Source organism: Penaeus vannamei, chromosome 22, assembly GCF_042767895.1.
Source record: "Penaeus vannamei isolate JL-2024 chromosome 22, ASM4276789v1, whole genome shotgun sequence".
Lineage (NCBI taxonomy): Eukaryota > Metazoa > Arthropoda > Malacostraca > Decapoda > Penaeidae > Penaeus > Penaeus vannamei.
This window is the reverse complement of record NC_091570.1, coordinates 5,344,449-5,364,448: the sequence shown is the minus strand read 5'-3', so window position 1 is coordinate 5,364,448 and position 20,000 is coordinate 5,344,449. Positions and strand designations below refer to the sequence as shown.

General features: G+C 48.7%; 1 protein-coding gene across 1 annotated transcript in view; it reads left to right on the top strand.

The window, feature by feature from the left end:
- Gprk1 (G protein-coupled receptor kinase 1) overlaps window positions 1–20,000 on the top strand; it is a gene marked incomplete in the record, with an annotated part of 306,144 nt that overhangs the window by 165,497 nt on the left and 120,647 nt on the right.

Here is a 20,000-nt window from a genome sequence, read left to right as displayed (position 1 = left end):
TCAGCATGTATCAATTTCGGTCATGTCATTTTTCAACTTTTCACTCAGTTACCTCAGTCTTCCGATATTTGATTTGATTTCTTTCTGAAGACTTTCTCAGAATATAAATTGACACAAATCAAATTTATACTTTTAAACTTTTGAAAGACGCAAATACTAAATTTCCTTGATTTTCCAGACTTTAAAACAGAATTCCATGATATTCCAGGTTTTGAGATAGAAATATTTGCAGGATTTTCCATAATTCCAGGGCCCGTACGAGCCCTGATTATTGTTGTTGTTGTTGTTATTATTATTATTATTGTTATTACTGTTGTTATTATTATTATTATTAGTAGTAATATTCTTATTATTATTCTAGTTATTATTGTGATTATTTTTATTGCTAATATTATTATTATCATTATTTTTATTATTGTAATTATTATTAGTAGTATTGCTGTTGTTATTATTATTGTTACCATCATTATTGTTGTTATTATTGTTACCATCTTTATTGTTGTTATTATTATTATGATTATGATTATTTTTATTATTATTATTGTCATTATTGTAGATATAATGGTGATAATAATGATAATAATAATAATTATTAATGTCATCATATTTATTATTTATTTTATTATTGTTATTATTATTTACGTATCATCATCATTATTACCTTTGCTTTGTTATGTAAAGGAAATAAAACTAAAACCTGTTTCTCTTGTTGTTGTCGTGTATTTTTTTCATCCATGGTGGTCTAAAGAGGGTATGCGTGATAGGATATCTAGAGCGATAGAGATCAGTAATCAGTAATCAGGAAGGTTGTACGTTGGACCTTTGGAAGAATGAGGAAGAGGTTAATGCGTTTTGAGTAATGCCGATTGAAAATGAACCCCAGGTTGACGGAGGCCATTTAATCTATAAATGGCCTCAGGGAGTAATATGACGCTACGGAAGTCAAAGTCAGCTGGCGATCGCGTGGCCTTTTGGTCAGCTTTTGGAACGAGGAGATTTCACTCGAGCGGGAGAATTCGGAGCAGGTGGATGGCACGGAGGCAGGGGTGGATGGCGGGGATTGAGGGCCAAGTTGCCGTCTCTCCTTCGGCGGAGGAGGGCTTCTTCGACGCCCCTCTGCCACGCGCGGTTTGTACCGTCACCGCCTCCAGACGACGTCGGGTGATTTCCGTGCGGATTTCGAGATAGACGTCGGCCATTCGGTTTGTTCGTCTGTCGGTCGGTCATGCACGAGCTGTTTAGGATGCACACCGACGGGGTGTGAATGGCAGGAGCGCCGTGCCGCCTCTCTCTCCTCGTGCGTGTCCCCGAGGAGGGAGGCGACGGACGCAGGAGCGAGAAGGCGCGTCATTTGGAGTATCCCGTCGCGTCGCCGCGCTCGCAGCCGGGGCTACAGAGGGCGCTCTGTCCGGGCTCCTCCCAGCTCCGTTTTACGTTACGTGCTCGTACACAACTCGGCCCGATCGGAGTGGAGGCGACGCCGGCGGCCGCTTCCGGGTACGCACGGGGCGGGAGTCACGGCGGGGATCGATCCCTTGCATCTTTGATGAGCGAGTGACAGTCCCGGCTCGCCCGCTCAGGCCGTGATAAGATTAGGAACTGGAGTTGGGTTTGACTGTGACCCTTTTTTATCAGGTCAACCGAGTGTTTATTTCCTTGTCTCGAGTGCCCGTATCGCAAGTTGGTTTGATTTCAGAGATTGGGGGTATGGAGAAGGGGGGGGGGTCGGGGAGGAGGAGGAAACAGACTCTGCGGCGCTTGAAACTCCGACAGAGAGAGAGAGATAGATAGATAGAAATAAAGATAGAGATAGAGATAGATAGAAATAGAGATAGATAAAGTGAGACAGAGACAGACAGAGATAAAGAGAGAGTAAAACTAAAAGTAAGAGTAAGGGTGAAAGCAAGAGGAAGGGCGAGACAGGAAGGCAAGTTCATGAGCAGCGTTTCTCGACTGTTTTCAGCTTGGTAACCTTTTGCCGGAAATAACTGTCGACTCAAACTCAGATCCATAGATTCTTAGAGCGATGTAGGCCTACGATCGATGTATACTTACGGTAAAATGGTACAATGGCATCAATTATTTATGTGGTAAAGTCTTGTAGGCCTAGATTTAGATTATTCTTGTTGTATATCCGTGCGGTAGAGATGTAGGCCTACTCTCAATTGTTTCAATGTGTGGTTAAGTTGTGTAAGCTAAACTTTCGTATGTCCTTTCGATTATCTTCTTCTTCTTCTTCTTCTTCTTCTTCTTCTTCTTCTTCTTCTTCTCCACCTCCTCCTCCTCCTCCTCCTCCTCCTCCTCCTCCTCCTCCTCCTCATTATTATTTTTATTATTATCATTGTTGTTGTTGCTGTCATTGTGATTATTATTGTCATTATCATTAATATTATCACTATAGTTAATGTCATTATTTTCATAATGATCATGATCACCATCATCTTCATCGCCATCACCATCCTCACACCATCACCATCATCATCAATCATATCACCACCATCACCACCATCATCATCATCATCATCTTTGCCTCATTCTCATCATCATATCATCATCATCATTGCCTCATTCTCATCATCTTATCATCATCATTGCCTCATTCTCATCATCATATCATCATCATCATTGCCTCATTCTCATCATCATATCACCACCACCACCACCATCATCATCATCATCATCATCATCATCATCATCATCATCATCATCACCACCATCATCATATCATCATCACCATCATCATTGCCCCATTCCATTTCCGGCTGAGCCTCGGCGAGCCAAGCGTCCGGCCCAATCTCCCAGGCTTTGACGAGGGTGACAGCCGGTGGGCGCGTGGGCGGGGGGGGAGGAGGCCTGGCGCGGGCGGGGTTGGGCGTGGGCAGAGGTTCTCGTTAAGGCCGCCCATGGGGTACGTGATCCTCCGTCTCGCGTTGCTTTCGTAGGAATGGCGAGGCGTTGGAATTTCTGGAATGCGTCGCTTTTTGCCGGGAACGGAGAGGAAGTCCGGAGGGGGGGGGGCTTGATTTTTTTTTTTTTTATTATCGTTATTGTTGTTTTTGTAGTAATAATGATAATGATAATGATAATAGATTTTAAAACTTATTAGCATTATTGTTATTTCTATAATAATAGTGATGATGATGATGATGATGATGATGATGACATAATTGTTATTCCTGCGTGTTTAAAAAGAGGATTCCTTGGAAGGACAAGGATGATGATGATGAGTATGATGGATAAATAAAGGAATTATTAGTACTGAATTTTGCTCTTGTCATTGTTTTTTTTCATATTGTTGTTGCTTTTTAAGTTTGTATTGATATTATTAGTATTTATTATTTCTCTGCCGCTACACTGGATAATTTTGTATAATTTGATAAAGGTAGATTATTAATGTTGTTATTCTTGTACTTCTCTTCTCATTATTATCGTTATTGGTATTGTTATTACTATTAGTATTGCCATTGTTTTTCTTTTGTTTCTTCTTTTATTCTTCTGGCTATTATTCTTATTCTTATTTTTATTATTGTCATTATTGTTATTATTATTGTTGTTATCATTATTATTAGCATTGTGATTATTATTGTTGTTATCATTATTATTAGCATTGTGATTATTATCATTATTATTATTATTATCATCATTATTATTGTTATTTGTATTGTTATTAGCATTATTATCACTTGTTGTTTTATTATTGTTGTTATTATTATTATTGTTATTATTATTGTTATTGTTTATTGCTATTGTTATTGTTAATCATTATTATTATTATTGTTACTGTTTTCGTTATCGTTATCGTTATTGTTGTTTTCATTATTATTATTATAATTATCATCATCATTATTATCATTATCGTTGTTATTATTATAATTATTATTATTATCATTAATATTTTTATTATTATTATTGTCATTATTATCATCATCATCATCATCATCATCATCATCATCATCATCATCATCATCATCATCATCATCATCATCATCATCATCATCTTCTATCCTTCTCCTGCCCCCTGAGAGGTAAGGCAGGCCCTGTACTGGAAGCACGAGATCTAACTTTGGCTGAAGTTTAAATCAAGACGCGATCCTGTGTGTGGCCCCGAGAGAATCCGAGAGAAACCGAGAGAAACCGGGAGAATCCAAGAGAAACCGAGAGAAACCGGGAGAATCCGAGAGAAACCGGGAGAATCCAAGAGAAACCGAGAGAACCCGAGAGAATCCGAGAGAAACCGGGAGAATCCAAGAGAAACCGAGAGAACACGAGGGAATCCGAGAGAAACCGGGAGAATCCGAGAGAAACCGAGAGAACTCGAGAGAACCCGAGAGAATCCGAGAGAACCCGAGAGAATCCGAGAGAACCCAAGAGAAACCGAGAGAATCCGAGAGAAACCGAGAGAATCCGAGAGAACCCGAGGCAACCCCCCATCCCCACCCACCCCCACCCATCCCGAGTTAAACCGAAAAAAACGAGAAAAACCGAAGGCAAGGAATTGAGGTTGAAGGGCAACTGGCCTGGAAAGGAGGGAAGAGTGAAAAAAGATAAGGAATAAAACTTAGGACAAAGAGTAAGAGAGGATAAATAGGGGGCGGAGAGGAAGATGTAGGTGGGATGAGAAGAACACAGGCGAATGCGGATTAGGGAGAATAAGGGGGAAGGTGGAATAAGGAGAACAAGGAAGAATGACGATTGAGCAATAGAAAATACAATAGGAACCGGTGCAACGAGGAAGAAGGCAAGAAAGCAGTGGAAGGAGGAAACATAATTGGAGGAAGAAGGAGGATGAATAATTGGAGGAAGAAGCAAGTAGAATAATTGGTGGAAGAAGGAGGAGGAATAACTGGAGGAAGAAGGGGGAGGAATAACTGGAGGAAGAAGGACGAGGAATAACTGGAGGAAGGAGGAGAAAATAGTAGGAGGAATAACTGGAGGAATAACCGGAAGAAGAAGGAGGAGGAATAACTCGAGGAAGAAGGAGGAAGAATAACTGGACGAAGAAGGAGGAGGAATAACTGGAGGAAGGAGGAATAACTGGAGGAAGGAGGAGGAATAACTGGAGAAAGAAGGACGAGGAATAACGAGAAAGAAGGACGAGGAATAACTGGAAGAAGGAGGAGGAATAACTGGAGGAAGAAGGAGAAGGAATAACTGGAGGAAGAAGGAGAAGGAATAACTGGAGACAGAAGGAGAAGGAATAACTGGAGGAAGAAGGAGGAGGAATAACTGGAAGAAGGAGGAGAAAGGAGGAGGAATAACTGGAGGAAGAAGGAGAAGGAATAACTGGAGGAAGAAGGAGAAGGAATAACTGGAGGAAGAAGGAGGAGGAATAACTGGAGGAAGGAGGAATAACTGGAGGAAGGAGGAGGAGGAATAACTGGAGGAAGGAGAAATAACTGGAGGAAGAAGGAGAAATAATTGGAGGAAGAAGGAAGACGAATAACTGGAGGAAGAAGCAAGGAATAACAGGAGGAAGAAGGAGGAGGAATAACTGGAGGAAGAAGGAGGAGGAAGAAGCAAGGAATAACTGGAGGAAGTAGGAGGAATAATAATTACGTAAATCGAGGAATTAGAAGTGGAAATGAGACGCGACAGGAGAAAGGTAACACCCAGATCACACCCTCCCGCAGCAGGATCCGTGACGCGGGAAAACAGCCTCGGGGAACGCCCAGCTGAGGTCAGGCGGGAGGAAAGCGATCAGCTGTTTTCTCGCGGGAAGGACGCGGAAGGTAAACAAAAGGAAGGACAGCACGCGACGCTTTTTTTTTTGTTGTGTTTGTTTCCTGCGATGAGGTCCGGGGGGTGGGGGGGGGGTGATGATGGCGGGGGTGGCAGTGGTGATGATGCTGGGGGTGACGGGCACAATGGCGATGATAGCGCTGATAATGGTATCCCAGAGCCATTTATGGAGATATATAGTAATGGCGGCGCGGTCTTTCACTTTATCGTTTTCTTCCTAGAGAGCAAATAAGATGAATCGACCTTGTCTTCCTCTCTCCCCCACTCTCCTCTCCTCTCCCTCCCTCCCCCACTCTCCTCTTCCTCCCTCCCTCCCCCACTCTCCTCTTCCTCCCTCCCTCCCCCACTCTCCTCTTCCTCCCTCCCTCCCCCACTCTCCTCTTCCTCCCTCCCTCCCCCACTCTCCTCTTCCTCCCTCCCTCCCCTACTTTCCTCTTCCTCCCTCTCTCCCCCACTTTCCTCTTCCTCCCTCCCTCCCCCACTCTCCTCTTCCTCCCTCCCTCCCCCACTTTCCTCTTCCTCCCTCTCTCCCCCACTTTCCTCTTCCTCCCTCCCTCCCCCACTCTCCTCTTCCTCCCTCCCTCCCCCACTCTCCTCTTCCTCCCTCCCTCCCCCACTCTCCTCTTCCTCCCTCCCTCCCCCACTCTCCTCTTCCTCCCTCTCTCCCCCACTTTCCTCTTCCTCCCTCTCTCCCCCACTTTCCTCTTCCTCCCTCCCTCCCCCACTCTCCTCTTCCTCCCTCCCTCCCCCACTCTCCTCTTCCCCATTCCCTCCCCCACTCTCCTCTTCCTCCCTCCCCCACTCTCCTCTTCCTCCCTCCCTCCCTCCCCCACTCTCCTCTTCCTCCCTCCAACCCCCACTTTCCTCTTCCTCCCTCTCTCCCCCGCTCTCCTCTTCCTCCCAATCCTAGCCCAGGACTTGTCTCTCTCGTTCCTGAACTTCTCCCCGTGTTCTTCCTTCCTCCCTCGTTTCTCATCCTAATCCTCCCCCTCCTCCTCCTGTCCTCTTCTTTCTCCCCATCTTCTTCACCTCCCGGCACCCATCACCCCCTCCCCCCTTCGTCCTCTCCCCATTTGCCCTCACCCCACATCATCTTCTTCATCTCCCGGCACCCACCACCCCTCCCCATCGTCCTCTCCCCCTTCCCCTCACCCCACCCCATCTTCTTCACCTCCCGGCACCCATTACCCCCTCCCCCCTTCGTCCTCTCCCCATTTGCCCTCACCCCACATCATCTTCTTCATCTCCCGGCACCCACCACCCCTCCCCTTCGTCCTCTCCCCCTTCCCCTCACCCCACCCCATCTTCTTCATCTCCCGGCACCCACCACCCCCCTCCCGCTCGTCCTCACCCCACCCCGCCCTCCCCACGAGTGACGTGAAAGCACAACTTGGGCTCAGAACTTGAGAAGTGTGAGTGATTTACGCCCCGGAGCCCTGAGGGTGTGTCGGCGGGGGTTTTGCATGTCAAGAGCCCTCAGCCCCCTCTCTCCCCCCTCCCCCCTCCCCCTCCCCCTCCCCCTCCCCCCGGCCCCTTCCCCCTCTCCCCCCCGGCCCCTCGGAATCTCACACTTCTCTCCCTTGGCAACATATTTGGTTATTGATAATGATCCGCGGCTCACAATAGCAGCGAGCGTAAGTTTAGCTTTATCGACGGGATATTTTTTTTTTAAGAATTAATTCGCTACGAAAACGAGTTATCTTTAAAAGAATTAACTAGGAAAGCGAGTTATCTTAAAAAAAAAAACTACGAAAACGAGTTATCTTTAAAAGAATTAGAAAACGAGTTACCTTTAAAAGAATTAACTACGAAAACGAGTTATCTTTAAAAGAATTAACTACGAAAGCGAGTTACCTTTAAAAAAAATTAACTACGAAAACGAGTTACCTTAAAAGAATTAACTACGAAAACGAGTTACCTTAAAAGAATTAACTAGGAAAACGAGTTACCTTTAAAAAAAATAGCTACGAAAACGAGTTACCTTTAAAAGAATTAACTACGAAAACGAGTTACCTTTAAAAAAAATTAAATACGAAAACGAGTTACCTTAAAAAAAATTAACTACGAAAACGAGTTACCTTAAAAAAAAATAACTACGAAAACGAGTTACCTTAAAAAAAATTAACTACGAAAACGAGTTACCTTAAAAAGAATTAACTACGAAAACGAGTTACCTTTAAAAATAATTAACTACGAAAACGAGTTACCTTAAAAAGAATTAACTACGAAAACGAGTTACCTTTAAAAATAATTAACTACGAAAACGAGTTACCTTAAAAAGAATTAACTACGAAAACGAGTTACCTTTAAAAATAATTAACTACGAAAACGAGTTACCTTAAAAAGAATTAACTACGAAAACGAGTTACCTTAAAAAGAATCAACTACGAAAACGAGTTACCTTAAAAAGAATTAACTACGAAAACGAGTTACCTTTAAAAATAATTAACTACGAAAACGAGTTACCTTAAAAAGAATTAACTACGAAAACGAGTTACCTTTAAAAATAATTAACTACGAAAACGAGTTACCTTTAAAAAAAATTAACTACGAAAACGAGTTACCTTTAAAAGAATTAACTACGAAAACGAGTTACCTTAAAAAGAATTAACTACGAAAACGAGTTACCTTAAAAAAAAATAACTACGAAAACGAGTTACCTTTAAAAATAATTAACTACGAAAACGAGTTACCTTAAAAAAAAATAACTACGAAAACGAGTTACCTTAAAAATAATTAACTACGAAAACGAGTTACCTTAAAAAGAATTAACTACGAAAACGAGTTACCTTAAAAGAATTAACTACGAAAACGAGTTACCTTTAAAAGAATTAACTACGAAAACGAGTTACCTTTAAAAATAATTAACTACGAAAACGAGTTACCTTAAAAAAAAAATAACTACGAAAACGAGTTACCTTAAAAAGAATTAACTACGAAAACGAGTTACCTTAAAAAGAATTAACTACGAAAACGAGTTACCTTAAAAGAATTAACTACGAAAACGAGTTACCTTTAAAAATAATTAACTACGAAAACGAGTTACCTTTAAAAAAAATTAACTACGAAAACGAGTTACCTTTAAAAGAATTAACTACGAAAACGAGTTACCTTAAAAAGAATTAACTACGAAAACGAGTTACCTTAAACAAAAAATAACTACGAAAACGAGTTATCTTTAAAAGAATTAACTACGAAAACGAGTTACCTTAAAAAAAATAACTACGAAAACGAGTTACCTTTAACAAAAATTAACTACGAAAACGAGTTACCTTCCGAGTTACTGTAACGAGTTGATGACATGACTAATTCATGATGAATCTAACGCCATACTTCGCCACAGAACATTAACTGACGCCACAAACCAGACCCGTAACTCATTATGTAGATACACCTGCTCCTCACTTTATAAACATGCCAACATTTTGCTACATCTATAGCTTAGTGATTAATAGCTCGTTTTTCCTCTTTGTTGTTTATGCTGGTTTTGGAGGGGTTTTAATTTGCTTCTCTCTCTCTCTTCTCTTTTATGTGTTCTCTCTTTGTTGATTATGATGCTTTGGAGGATTTTTATTTGCTTCTGTCTGTCTCTCTCTCTCTCTCTGTCTCTGTCTCTGTCTCTCTCTCTCTCTCTCTCGCCATCTCTCTCTCTCGCCATCTCTCTCTCTCTCTCTCTCTCTCTCTCTGTCTCTGTCTCTGTCTCTCTCTCTCTCTCTCTCTCTCTCTCTCTCTCTCTCTCTCTCTCTCTCTCTCTCTCTCTCTCTCTCTCTCTCTCTCTCTCTCTCTCTCTCTCTCTCTCTCTTCTCTTCTCTTCTCTTCTCTTTTACGTGTTCCCTCTTTGTTGTTTATGCTGCTTTTAAGATTTTTTATTTGCTTCTCTCTTCTCTCTCTCTTCTCTTTTGCGTGTTCCTTTTTTCCCTATTTAGCACGAATACCTCCTGCAAACACTTCTCAGTCCTTACGTTGAGAGAGTCGGCGTTGGAGATAGGCAAGAGAGAGACATCTCGAGGAGACACGGATATCAAAGCTAGATGGCGGGTCGAAACGCATTGGTTATGTCAGGGAAGTTGGAGGGAGGGGGCGGGGGGTGGGGGTGGGGGTGGGGGGGGGCGTCAGAACAAAGGTGATGGGGGGGGGCGTTGCAGGAAGGGGGGTAGGGTGGGTGTTTGTGGAGAGGGCAGGGGGAGAGGGCGGGTAGGGTGGGGGCGTTGCAGGAAGGGGGGTAGGGTGGGTGTTTGTGGAGAGGGCAGGGGGAGAGGGCGGGTAGGGTGGGGGCGTTGCAGGAAGGGGGGTAGGGTGGGTGTTTGTGGAGACAGCAGGGGAGAGGGTGGGTAGGGTGGGAGCGTTGCAGGAAGGGGGGTAGGGTGGGTGTTTGAGGAAGGTGGAGGGGAGGGGAGGGGAGGGGGCGGGTGGGGTGGGAAAGCCGAGGGGAGGGTCGAGGTGGTACGGAGAGGAGCCGGTTACGGAAAGCAAAGCGACCTTGATGACATAGGTCCCGAGGGGGTTCCCCGTGTGCTTGCGTCTGCCTCTGTTTGTTTGCGGTCGCTTGTTGGGCGTCCCGCATCGTCCCGGATGTCTGCCGCGAAGATTTTCCTGGTGTGTATTTTGACGCCTTTGTTTTTTCTCTCTTTTCGCGTCTTTGTTTTTATTTATTTTGGCGTCTTTTTTTTTTCTTTTAGCGTCTTTGTTTTTTATCTTTTGGTGTCTTTTTTTTCGCGCGAGTGACGGCCAAGAAAAAACGGTTCTGGCTGAGGGCATTGAGACACACACGTCGGGTTCTACTGGGACCGAGGCAGGTGCGGGGAGAGCGCTTCAGTAAGGTTTTCGTCCCCGACCGAGGTTAAAGGTTGTGGTTTCTGTTATTATTTTACTTCCTTCTGAGTTTTAGGGAGTTCGAGAGCCCGTGATTTTGTGATTTTTTTTTCCTTCGTAAGTTTGATGGATCGTGATGGGGAAGTGTTTTTCCTTTGAGGTATTTAGGGTGATCTTGGTCGTGTGGGCAAGACTCTCGTTCTTGCCTCCCCGCTCCCTCTGGCATCCCTCCACCTTCCCTCCATCTCCACTCCGCCCTCCTTCCGCCTTCTTCTCGCCCTCCCTCCGCCTTCTCTTCTTCTTCCTTCCACCTCCACCCCGCCCTCCACTCCACCGCCACTCCGCCCTCCCTCCACCTTTACTCCGCCCTCCTTCCGCCTTCTCCTCTTCCTCCCTCCGCCTCCACTCCGCCCTCCCTCCACCTCCACTCCGCCTTCCCTCCGCCTTCATCCTGCCTTCATCCCGCCCTCCCTTCTTCCTCCCTCTGCCCTCCCTTCGGCGTAGAGGTCGATGTTGGCGCACCTCCGCCGGAACTAAGATAAGGAGACGCATCACACTTTTGTTGGAGTTCCCCCTCCTCCTCTCCCTCCTCCTCCTGCTCCTCTCCTTGCTTCACCCTTTGCTCACCCTTCTTGGTATTCCTCGGCCTCTTTTCTCTGTCTTCCTTCCTCTTTTTTCTCTAATACCATTCTCTCGTTTCTCGCTCTTCATCCGCCCGCTCTCTCTTCCTCCACCATTTTTATACTTTCTCATTCCTTCTCAATCTTTTCCAATTTTTCACTTTTCCGTTCGTTCCCTCCTTATTTTTATGTACGATCTTTTCGTCATCTTGTCCCTTTCGCTCTCTCTTTCTCTCCCTTCTTTTATTTCTTTTTTACTTCCCCCCCTCTCCCTCTCTCTCTCTCTCTCTCTCTCTCTCTCTCTCTCTCTCTCTCTCTCTCTCTCTCTCTCTCTCTCTCTCTCTCTCTCTCTCTCTTCTCTCTTCTCTCTTCTCTCTCCCCCCTCCCTCCCTCCCTCCATACCTGCCTACCTACCCCCCCCTCCCTCCCTCCCTCCCTCCCTCCCTCTCTCTCTCTCTCTCTCTCTCTCTCTTCTTCGCATTCTCCCTTTTCTATGTCGTTTCAATCCCGTTGCTTCTCTCTCATTTTCCTCTCTGCCTCTCCCGAACCCCCTATTCTCTATTTATGAAGACTTATATTTTTTCTCCCTTCTCGCTTCCCTTCCTCCCTCCCCTCCTCCCCTCCTTCTCCCTACTGTTTTGAAAAAAATCTGTCACTTTTCTTTTCGTTTCGCGCATGTGTCTCTTATTTACCGTTCGTATCACCTTCGTATCACGTTTTCGGTCGTATTTGTTTGTCTGTCAGTTGGCGATTGGATTTTATCGTTATTTTATTTTATTTATTAGTTTATTATTTATTTATTTGTTTTATCATATATTTATTTTTATTGCTAAAATTTCTTGGCGGTTTGCGGTGGATGTAGATGCTAGATGAGGAGATGAGGTAGATGAGGAGATCCAGGTAGATGAGGAGATGAGGTAGATTAGGAGATGCTCGGGAGATGAGGAGATGCTGGGATGAGGATATGGAGAGATGCTGGGAGATGTAGAGATGCTGAGGAGATGAGGAGATGCTCGAGAGATGAGGAGATGCTGGGGTGAGGATATAAAGATATGCTGGGAGATGTGGAGATCCTGGGGAGATGAGGAGATGTTGGGGAGATGAGATGCTGTTGAGTTGAGCTGCTGGGGAGATGAGATGATGGAGAGATGATGAGAAATTGAGAAATGAGGAAATGCTTGGGAAATGAGATATTGAGAAATGAGATGCTAGAGAGTTGAACTGCTGAGGAGATGAGATGCTGGAGAGATTATGAGAAATGAGATGCTGGGGAGATGAGATATTGAGAAATGAGATGCTGGGAAGATGGGAAGATGAGATGCTGGGGATATGAGGAGATGTTGGGGAGACAAGATGAGATGCTGGAGTGATTAGTTGAGAAATGAGGAGATGCTGGGGAGATGAGGAAATGCTGGGAAGATGAGGAGATACTGGATACTGAATGAGGAGATGAGATGCTGGGGAGGAAATTCTGGCAGTTGAATATTCACGGTAGATTTCAGGTTAGATTAGATTGGATAATGGTAGACTATTGCATATGTTGTTATTGACATTTTCCTTATTTGTTACTGTTATTACTGTATGTTGGTTTTCGTCATCATCATCATCGTTATTGTTATAATTGTTATTATTGCTGTTATTATTATTATTATTAGTAGTAGTAGTAGTAGTAGTAGTATATTGTTATTATTATTGTTGTTAACATTATCATCATTATAATAATAATGATAATAATAATAATTATTAGTATTGTTATTATTATTATTATTATTATTATTATCATTGTTATTATTATTGTTAGTATTATTATCTTAGATATTGTTATTACTATTGTTGTTATTATGATTACTATTATTTTTGTAGTTGATGCTGTTGGTAGCCGTAGTAGTAGTGGTGATAACTGCAAAATTATTCCTACGACTACCACTATTATTGCTTTAAATGTTTTTCTTTCGTCTTCCCTCGCCCTTTTTATCAATTTACCCCTTGTAACTGTCATTTCTTATTTTCCTCTCCTCCTAGTCTACTTTTCTCCCCTTTTCTATTTGCCTTATTCTAATTCCCTGACCTCTACTCCTCTCTCCTACCTCCTATTACTCTCTGTCCCTACGCATTCTCTATCCCCCTGCCCTCTCTCCTGTCAGTGCCTGTCCTATACCTCACCCTCTCTCCTCTCCCCCACCCTCTCTCCTGTCCCCCTACCCTCTCTCCTATCCCCCTACACCCCACCCCTCTCCTCCTATCCCCTACCCACCTCTCTCCTCCTATCCTATCCCTTTCTACCCCCCACCCCTCTCTCCTACCCCCTACCCTTCTCTCCTACCCCCTACCCCTCTCTCCTACCCCCTACCCCTATCTCTATCCTCCACCCTGTCTCTAACCCCCTACCACCCCACCCTCTCTCCCTACCCACCCCTACCCTTCTCTCCTATCCCTCCTACCCTCTCTTTTTCTATCCCCTACCCCCCCTTACCTCTCTCCTACTATACCCTTCTCTCCTGCCCCATACCCTCACTCCTACCCCTACCTATCTATCCCCTACCCCTCTCTCTTACTCCCTACCCTCTGCCTCTCTCCTACTCCCCTAACCCTCTCTCTTACTCCTCTCACTCCTTCTCTCCTACCCCTACTCACCTCCTCTCTCCTATCCCCTACCCCTCTCTCTTACTCCCTACCCCTCTCTCCCTACCCTCCTACCCCTCTCTCTCTATCCCCTACCCCCACCCCTCTCTCCTACCGCCCACTACCCATATCTCTCCTACCCCCCTACCTACCTCATACCCCTGCCTCCTTTTCACCGCCCCCCTACCCACAGTCCCCCACTTACCCACCACCTACGACCCCGGGTTACAACCCCTCGCCTGCACATCGCCTTCCCTATGATAGCTACCTATAACCTCCTACCTACACGCCCCTACCAACACCCTCACCTACACCCCCCTACCCACAACACCCCCCTCCTACAACCCCCTACCTACACTCTGCCAACACCTTCACACCTACAACCTCCTACCTACACTCCTACCAACACCCCCCTCCTACGACCCCCTACCCACAGCCACCCCCCTCCTACGACCCCCTACCCACAGCACCCCCCTCCTACAACCCCCTACTCTCTACACCCTCTGCCAACACCCTCACCTACGACCCCCTACCTACTACCCTTACACCTACAACCTACACCCTCACCTACAACCCCCCTACCTACACCCTTATCTACAACCCCCTACCTACACCGCCTCACCTACGACCCCCTACCTACAACCTACACCCCTCACCTACGACCCCACTACCTACAACCTAACACTCCTCACCAACACCCTCATCTACAACCCCCCTACCTACACCACCCTCACCCTACAACCCCCTACCTACACCGCTCACCTGTACAACCCCTACCTACACCCTCACCTACAGCACCCCTACCTACTTCTCACCTACCCTCACCTGACAACCCCCCACCTACACCCTCATCTACACCCTCACCTACAACCCCCTACCTCATCCTCACCTACAACCCCCATTTTACCTACATCTCCCTCTCCTACAACCCCCAACCTGCACCCTGCCAACACCCTCACTTTAAACTACAACCCCCAAGCTGCACCCTCCTGTCCTACAATGTCCGTCTACGTACGATAGTCACCTACCCCCCCCCCATCAACTGACCCCCTACTGACCCCCTACTCCCACCCCCTTTACCCCCACCCCGTGCCACTCTTGACCCAACACCTCATCGGCGCTCCACCAGCCAGGAAATATTATCCACTTGACCTGCAGCCTTCCTTCTCGCGTCCTCTATCCCCTCGGACCCTCCTCCTCCTCCTCCTCCTCCTCCTCCTCCTCCTCCTCCTCCTCCTCCTCCTCCTCCTCCTCACTCCTCGTCCTTCTTTTCCTCCTCGTCCTTCTTTTCCTCCTCCTTTTTCCCTCCTTTTCATCATCTTGTTTCTCCCTCTGCTTTTATTTCTTTATCTCCTGCCCTAACTCTTCCTCATCGTCGTCGTCGTCGTCATCATCATCATCATCATCATCATCATCATCATCATCATCATCATCATCATCATCATCATCATCATCATCATCATCACCATCACCATCACCACCACCGCCACCGCCACCATGATCATCATGATCACCATCATCATCATCATCGTCTCCCTTTTCCCTTTCCCTCCTTCCATGTTCACCCTTTTCCTCTCTTTTTCCCCCTTCCCCTTCTTCCTCGCATTCACCATTTCCCCCTCTCTCTACCTTCCTTATTTGTCTCTCCCTTCGTGCTCCCTCCTCGATGACGGCAGTGTTGACAATGATGGTGATGACGTTGGCAGTGGTGATGATGAAGGCGACGACGACAACGACGATGATGATTATGACCCCCCGCGCGGATGCCCCAGCCCCCGCGCGATGCCCCAGGCCCCCCCCCGCGCGATGCCCCAGGCCCCCCCCCCCGCGCGATGCCCCAGGCCCCCCGCCGCCCGCGCCAGATGCCCTGCAGCCCCCCCGCGCGATGCCCCCCCCGCACGCGATGCCCCAGGCCCCCCGCCGCCCGCGCTTCTCCCAGGGCGTCCCCCAAGCGCGGGCTGGAGTTCCCCCTTCGGCCCCGTCACGCTCGACTGCATGACGGAGCGGGAGAGGATTCCGTGACTCACAGGATTAATATTGGGAGTTTGTTTGTACTTTGCGTGTTTGTTTGCTTTTTGCGCGAGGGGTTCGGTGTCACTGCGCTAGGTATCACTACACGGCGTGCTAAGGAGGCGTGTGCGTGTGTGTGCGTGTGTGTGTGTGTGTGTGTGTGTGTGTGTGTGTGTGTGTGTGTGTGTTTGTGTGCGTGCGTGCGTGCGTGCGTGCGTGAGTGTGACAATGAGTGTGTGTACGTGTGAGTGCACATGCATGCTTTCGTGTTTGCATATGCGTGCATAGACTACAGTCGCACCTTTCAGGTACGAAACAGAAACCCGATACCTCCCCCCCCCCCAGGCGGCGGGCCTGGGGGAGCGAGCGAGCGAGGGAGGGAGGGAGGGAGACTCCATTTCCCCGGCGGGAGATATGGGAGCCGCCGCCGGGGACCCCTCGCTTCCCATCGACGGCGGGGGAGCTGGGGGGCGGGGGTGCGGGGGAGGGGCAGGGCTCCTGCCGCGGTGTGGGTCTCTGCTGGAGGGAGCGAGGCGGGGGTAGGGCCAGGGGGCACCTGTCGGGACAGGTGGGGGGTGGGGCGTTTAGGGGACGGGGGTGGTGGGCGTAGGGGAGGATGGGGGCCTGGAGCGGAGTGGCAATTGGTGAGTGGTGGCGGGGAGGGGAGGACGGGCAGGAGACTTGTGCCTTGTGTGGGTGGCGTGGAAAGTGAGAGAGAGAGAGAGGGAGGGAGGGAGGGAGGGAGGGAGGAGGAGGGAGGGAGGGAGGGAGGGAGGGAGGAGGGAGGGAGGGAGGGAGGGGAGGTGGGGGTGGGGGAGAGGACAAGGAGGAGGAGGTGGAGGGGAAGAAGGAGAGAGGGTGTTGGTGGCTAAGTAGGGGAGGATGTGGAGTGTGAGCCTGTCAAGTGGCATTGGCCGAGGTGGCTTGACAGGGAAGAGGTTTTTGGAAACGGGTGCCCGGTGAGGCGGTGGCAGGGGCGGGCGCGGCCGCAGCCATGGGCAATGAAAGAAGCAAGCGCGGCCTCGCTGGCCCTTGACGGAGCATGACGCTAGCAACAGTTCCTGGAGTGACGGCGTTCGTCCGAAGGGCTCGGCGGGCTTCGACCACCGCCGCTGTTACCGCGCCTCGCCCCTCGCCCTGCCGTGCCGCTGCCGTGCCCCGCCAGGCCCTGGTGGCTGGCACGGCGCCGTCAGAAAGGCTCTCGTGCCGCCGGACAGCCGTCGACTGCGGCTGCTGCGACGAGTCGAGATGTTCGGCGCGACGGAACGCAGCAATTGGCAACGCTGCGCTCCTGACGTCACGGCCCGCCGAACGGACCCTAATCGCGTGTCGGTATGCATTGTGTTTGTTTCTTGATTAATCGGGCGAAGGGAGTTCTAAAGGAGGAGTCTCAAGGACGCGGCGGGACGTTACGACACACGTGTGCGGCGGTAATAATAGCATTACGAAAGCACGCGATTAGCACTCGCGAGCTGCTCCCCCTGACGTCACGGGAGCGAAGGCGCGGGGGAGCGCTGTTTAGGCCTTTCTCCGACCCGTGTTTATCCCGGCTGCGGCGAGAGGGCGGCTGCGGCAATACCGTGCATCGCTGCTATAAACAAGCAAGTGTAAACACCTCAGCGGCTGCCCGATGCCCGTCATCAGGGAAAGCCTTGCCCACCTCTTGCCCTCGCCCTCCCTCCTCGGCCGAGAGCGCCTCGCCCTGGCTCCCTTCGCCTGCGCCAGAAAGCAGGACCGCGAAGGACAACGGCGATCCCCTTTCGGAGCGAACTGCACGGCGGGGAGAGGAAGACGAACGGAAGCGGATATGCAAGGCTGGCCATTTCTGTCGTGTTCCCGGCGAGCATAGTTTTCTAAACAGACAGCCAGCGACGCTATCACTCGCGCGGGCGAATCAGAATTACTTTTTTGTTATTTTCGATTACTTTTTGTATCTCATTGGCGCTATGATATATTTTTTTTGAATCTCATTTGGCGCGTCGATTATTTTTGAATCTCAATGGCGCTTCGATATATATATATTTTTAACTCATTGACGCTTCGATATATATATATATTTTTATAAATATCATTGGCGTTTCCCATTTCAATTCCCCTCGTTGCAGATTTTTTAGTGCTGTTCCATCGCGAGTGGCAACATGTTCTGTGTCCTATTCCGTTTCTTAAACTGATAAGGACCATCGGCAGCTCATTTTAGGCGCACCGGGACAGTACTCGACAAAGAAAACGGGCGATCGGATTCGAACCTTGAACCCCTTCCCTTGAACCCAACTTCGGGCAGCTTGGTGGCAGCACGGGGGGGGGGGGGATAGGACGGCGATGGAATTGGCAATGAAAGAAAGAAAAAAAAGGAGAAAGGGAGAAAGGGAAAGTGAGAGAGAGGGAGAATGGGTGAGTGAGTGAGTGGAAAATAATTTGAGAGGTAAGGGGGAGAGGAAGAGGAGAAAGGAAAGAGAGAGAAAAGGAAGAGAGAGAGAGAGAGGAGAGAGGGAGGATGGAAGAGGGAGAGAGATGGAAAAGAAGGATAAGGGAAAGGGAAAGGAGGAAGGAGAAGAGAAGGAAGGGAGAGGAGAAGGAGAAGGAGGAGGAGAGATGAAGGGAGAGAGGGAGAGGAGAGGGAGAGAGGGAGAGGAGAGAGGGAAAGGAAAGGAGAAAGAGAATTAGTAATGGTGAGTAAACAATATCTTGCTTGGTAGGCGCTCAATGCCTCTCGTTCGCTAAATCGTGTTTTCCGTTGGAGACAATTCGTGGCTCCGGGAGCTGTTGCCGCCGTCGACTCTCGCCTCTTGATGTTTCTTCTCGTCATGCAAGTTGCCAGGTCATGCATCTTAGCCTTCGTCTTTCGCGCTCACGTCTTCCAGCCTCAGCGCCCTTCACCTGTTTCTGTTACTGTGTGTATGTCTCTGTCTGTCTGTCTGTCTGTTTCTCTCTCTCTCTTTCTCTCTCTCTCTCTCTCCTTCCCTCACCCTCTCCCTCTCCTTCCTTCCCTCTCCCTCCCTCCTTCCTTCTCTTCCTTCCTCTCTCCCTCCTCCTCCCCTCCCTTCTTCCTTCCTTCCTCTTCCTCCCTCCCTTTCCCTTCCTCCCTCTTCCTCCCTCCTCCTCCTCCTCCCTCCTCCTCTCCTCCTCCCTTCCTTTCATCCCTCTCCCCCTCCCCCTGCTGGCCCCCATCCGCCCACGCGCCCGTCGCCAGACCACAGGCCCGGGAGCAGCAGAAAAGAAGCCAGCGCCAATTGACGGCCGTACCGAGAAGTGCACTCGCAGGCGGGTCTAGGGGGTGGGGATGGGGCAGGAGGAGGGGGAAGTTGACGGTTGGGGAAGGGGAAGGGCAGTAGGGTGAGGGGAAGGGTAGGAAGGGGAGGATAAGTGAGGGGAGGGGAAGGAGCAGGGGCGTGAGGGGGAGAGGGGAAGTGCAGGAGTAATAGAAGGAAGGGCGAGGTAGAGGGAAGGGGAAGGGAAAGAGCAAGGCAGGGAAGGGGGAGGAAGTGGGCGAGAACAGGCCAGGGGAGGAGGAGGAGGGGAGGCGCGGTTAATTGATACGAGGAAAGTTGTTTGGCGGGACAGTCGTGCCATTGAGGCGGTGTTGATGTTCCTCTTACGCTCGTTAGGCGCGCTACAACTCTCTCCACGCGTGTTATTGCGGCCTCACAGCTGCACGCGGCCTCTTATCGCCGCGGGGTTTTTAAGATATTGCCGAGTGATTAAGGATGTGATTGAGGGAGATATCGCATTCTTTCGGGCGGCGATGAGGGGCGTGAGGCGTTTTTTTTCTTCGCCCCTTTTTTTTTCGTCTCTTATTATTTCTCTCTCCCGCGGCAAGTGCAGGCGGTGTTCGAGCAGCCTGGGTTTGTTTGTGAATGATCGCCCTGCGTAAACAGAATTGAGGGGCGAGGGCGGGGCGTGTGCGCGGCCGTGGGCGTGTGGATGTGCGTTTGTGTGTGTGTGTGCTTGGGCGTGGGCGTGGGTGTGTGGGTGTGGGCGTGGGTGTGGGTGTGGGTGTGGGTGTATGGGTGTGGGTGTGGGTGTATGGGTGTGGGTGTATCGGGTGTGGGTGTATGGGTGTATGGGTGTGGGTGTGGGTGTATGGGTGTGGTGCCAGTGTATGGGTGTATGGTGTGTGGGTGTATGGGTATGGAGTGTATGGAGTGTGGGTATGTGGTGTGTGGGTGTGTGGGTGTGTGGGTGTGTGGGTGTGGGTGT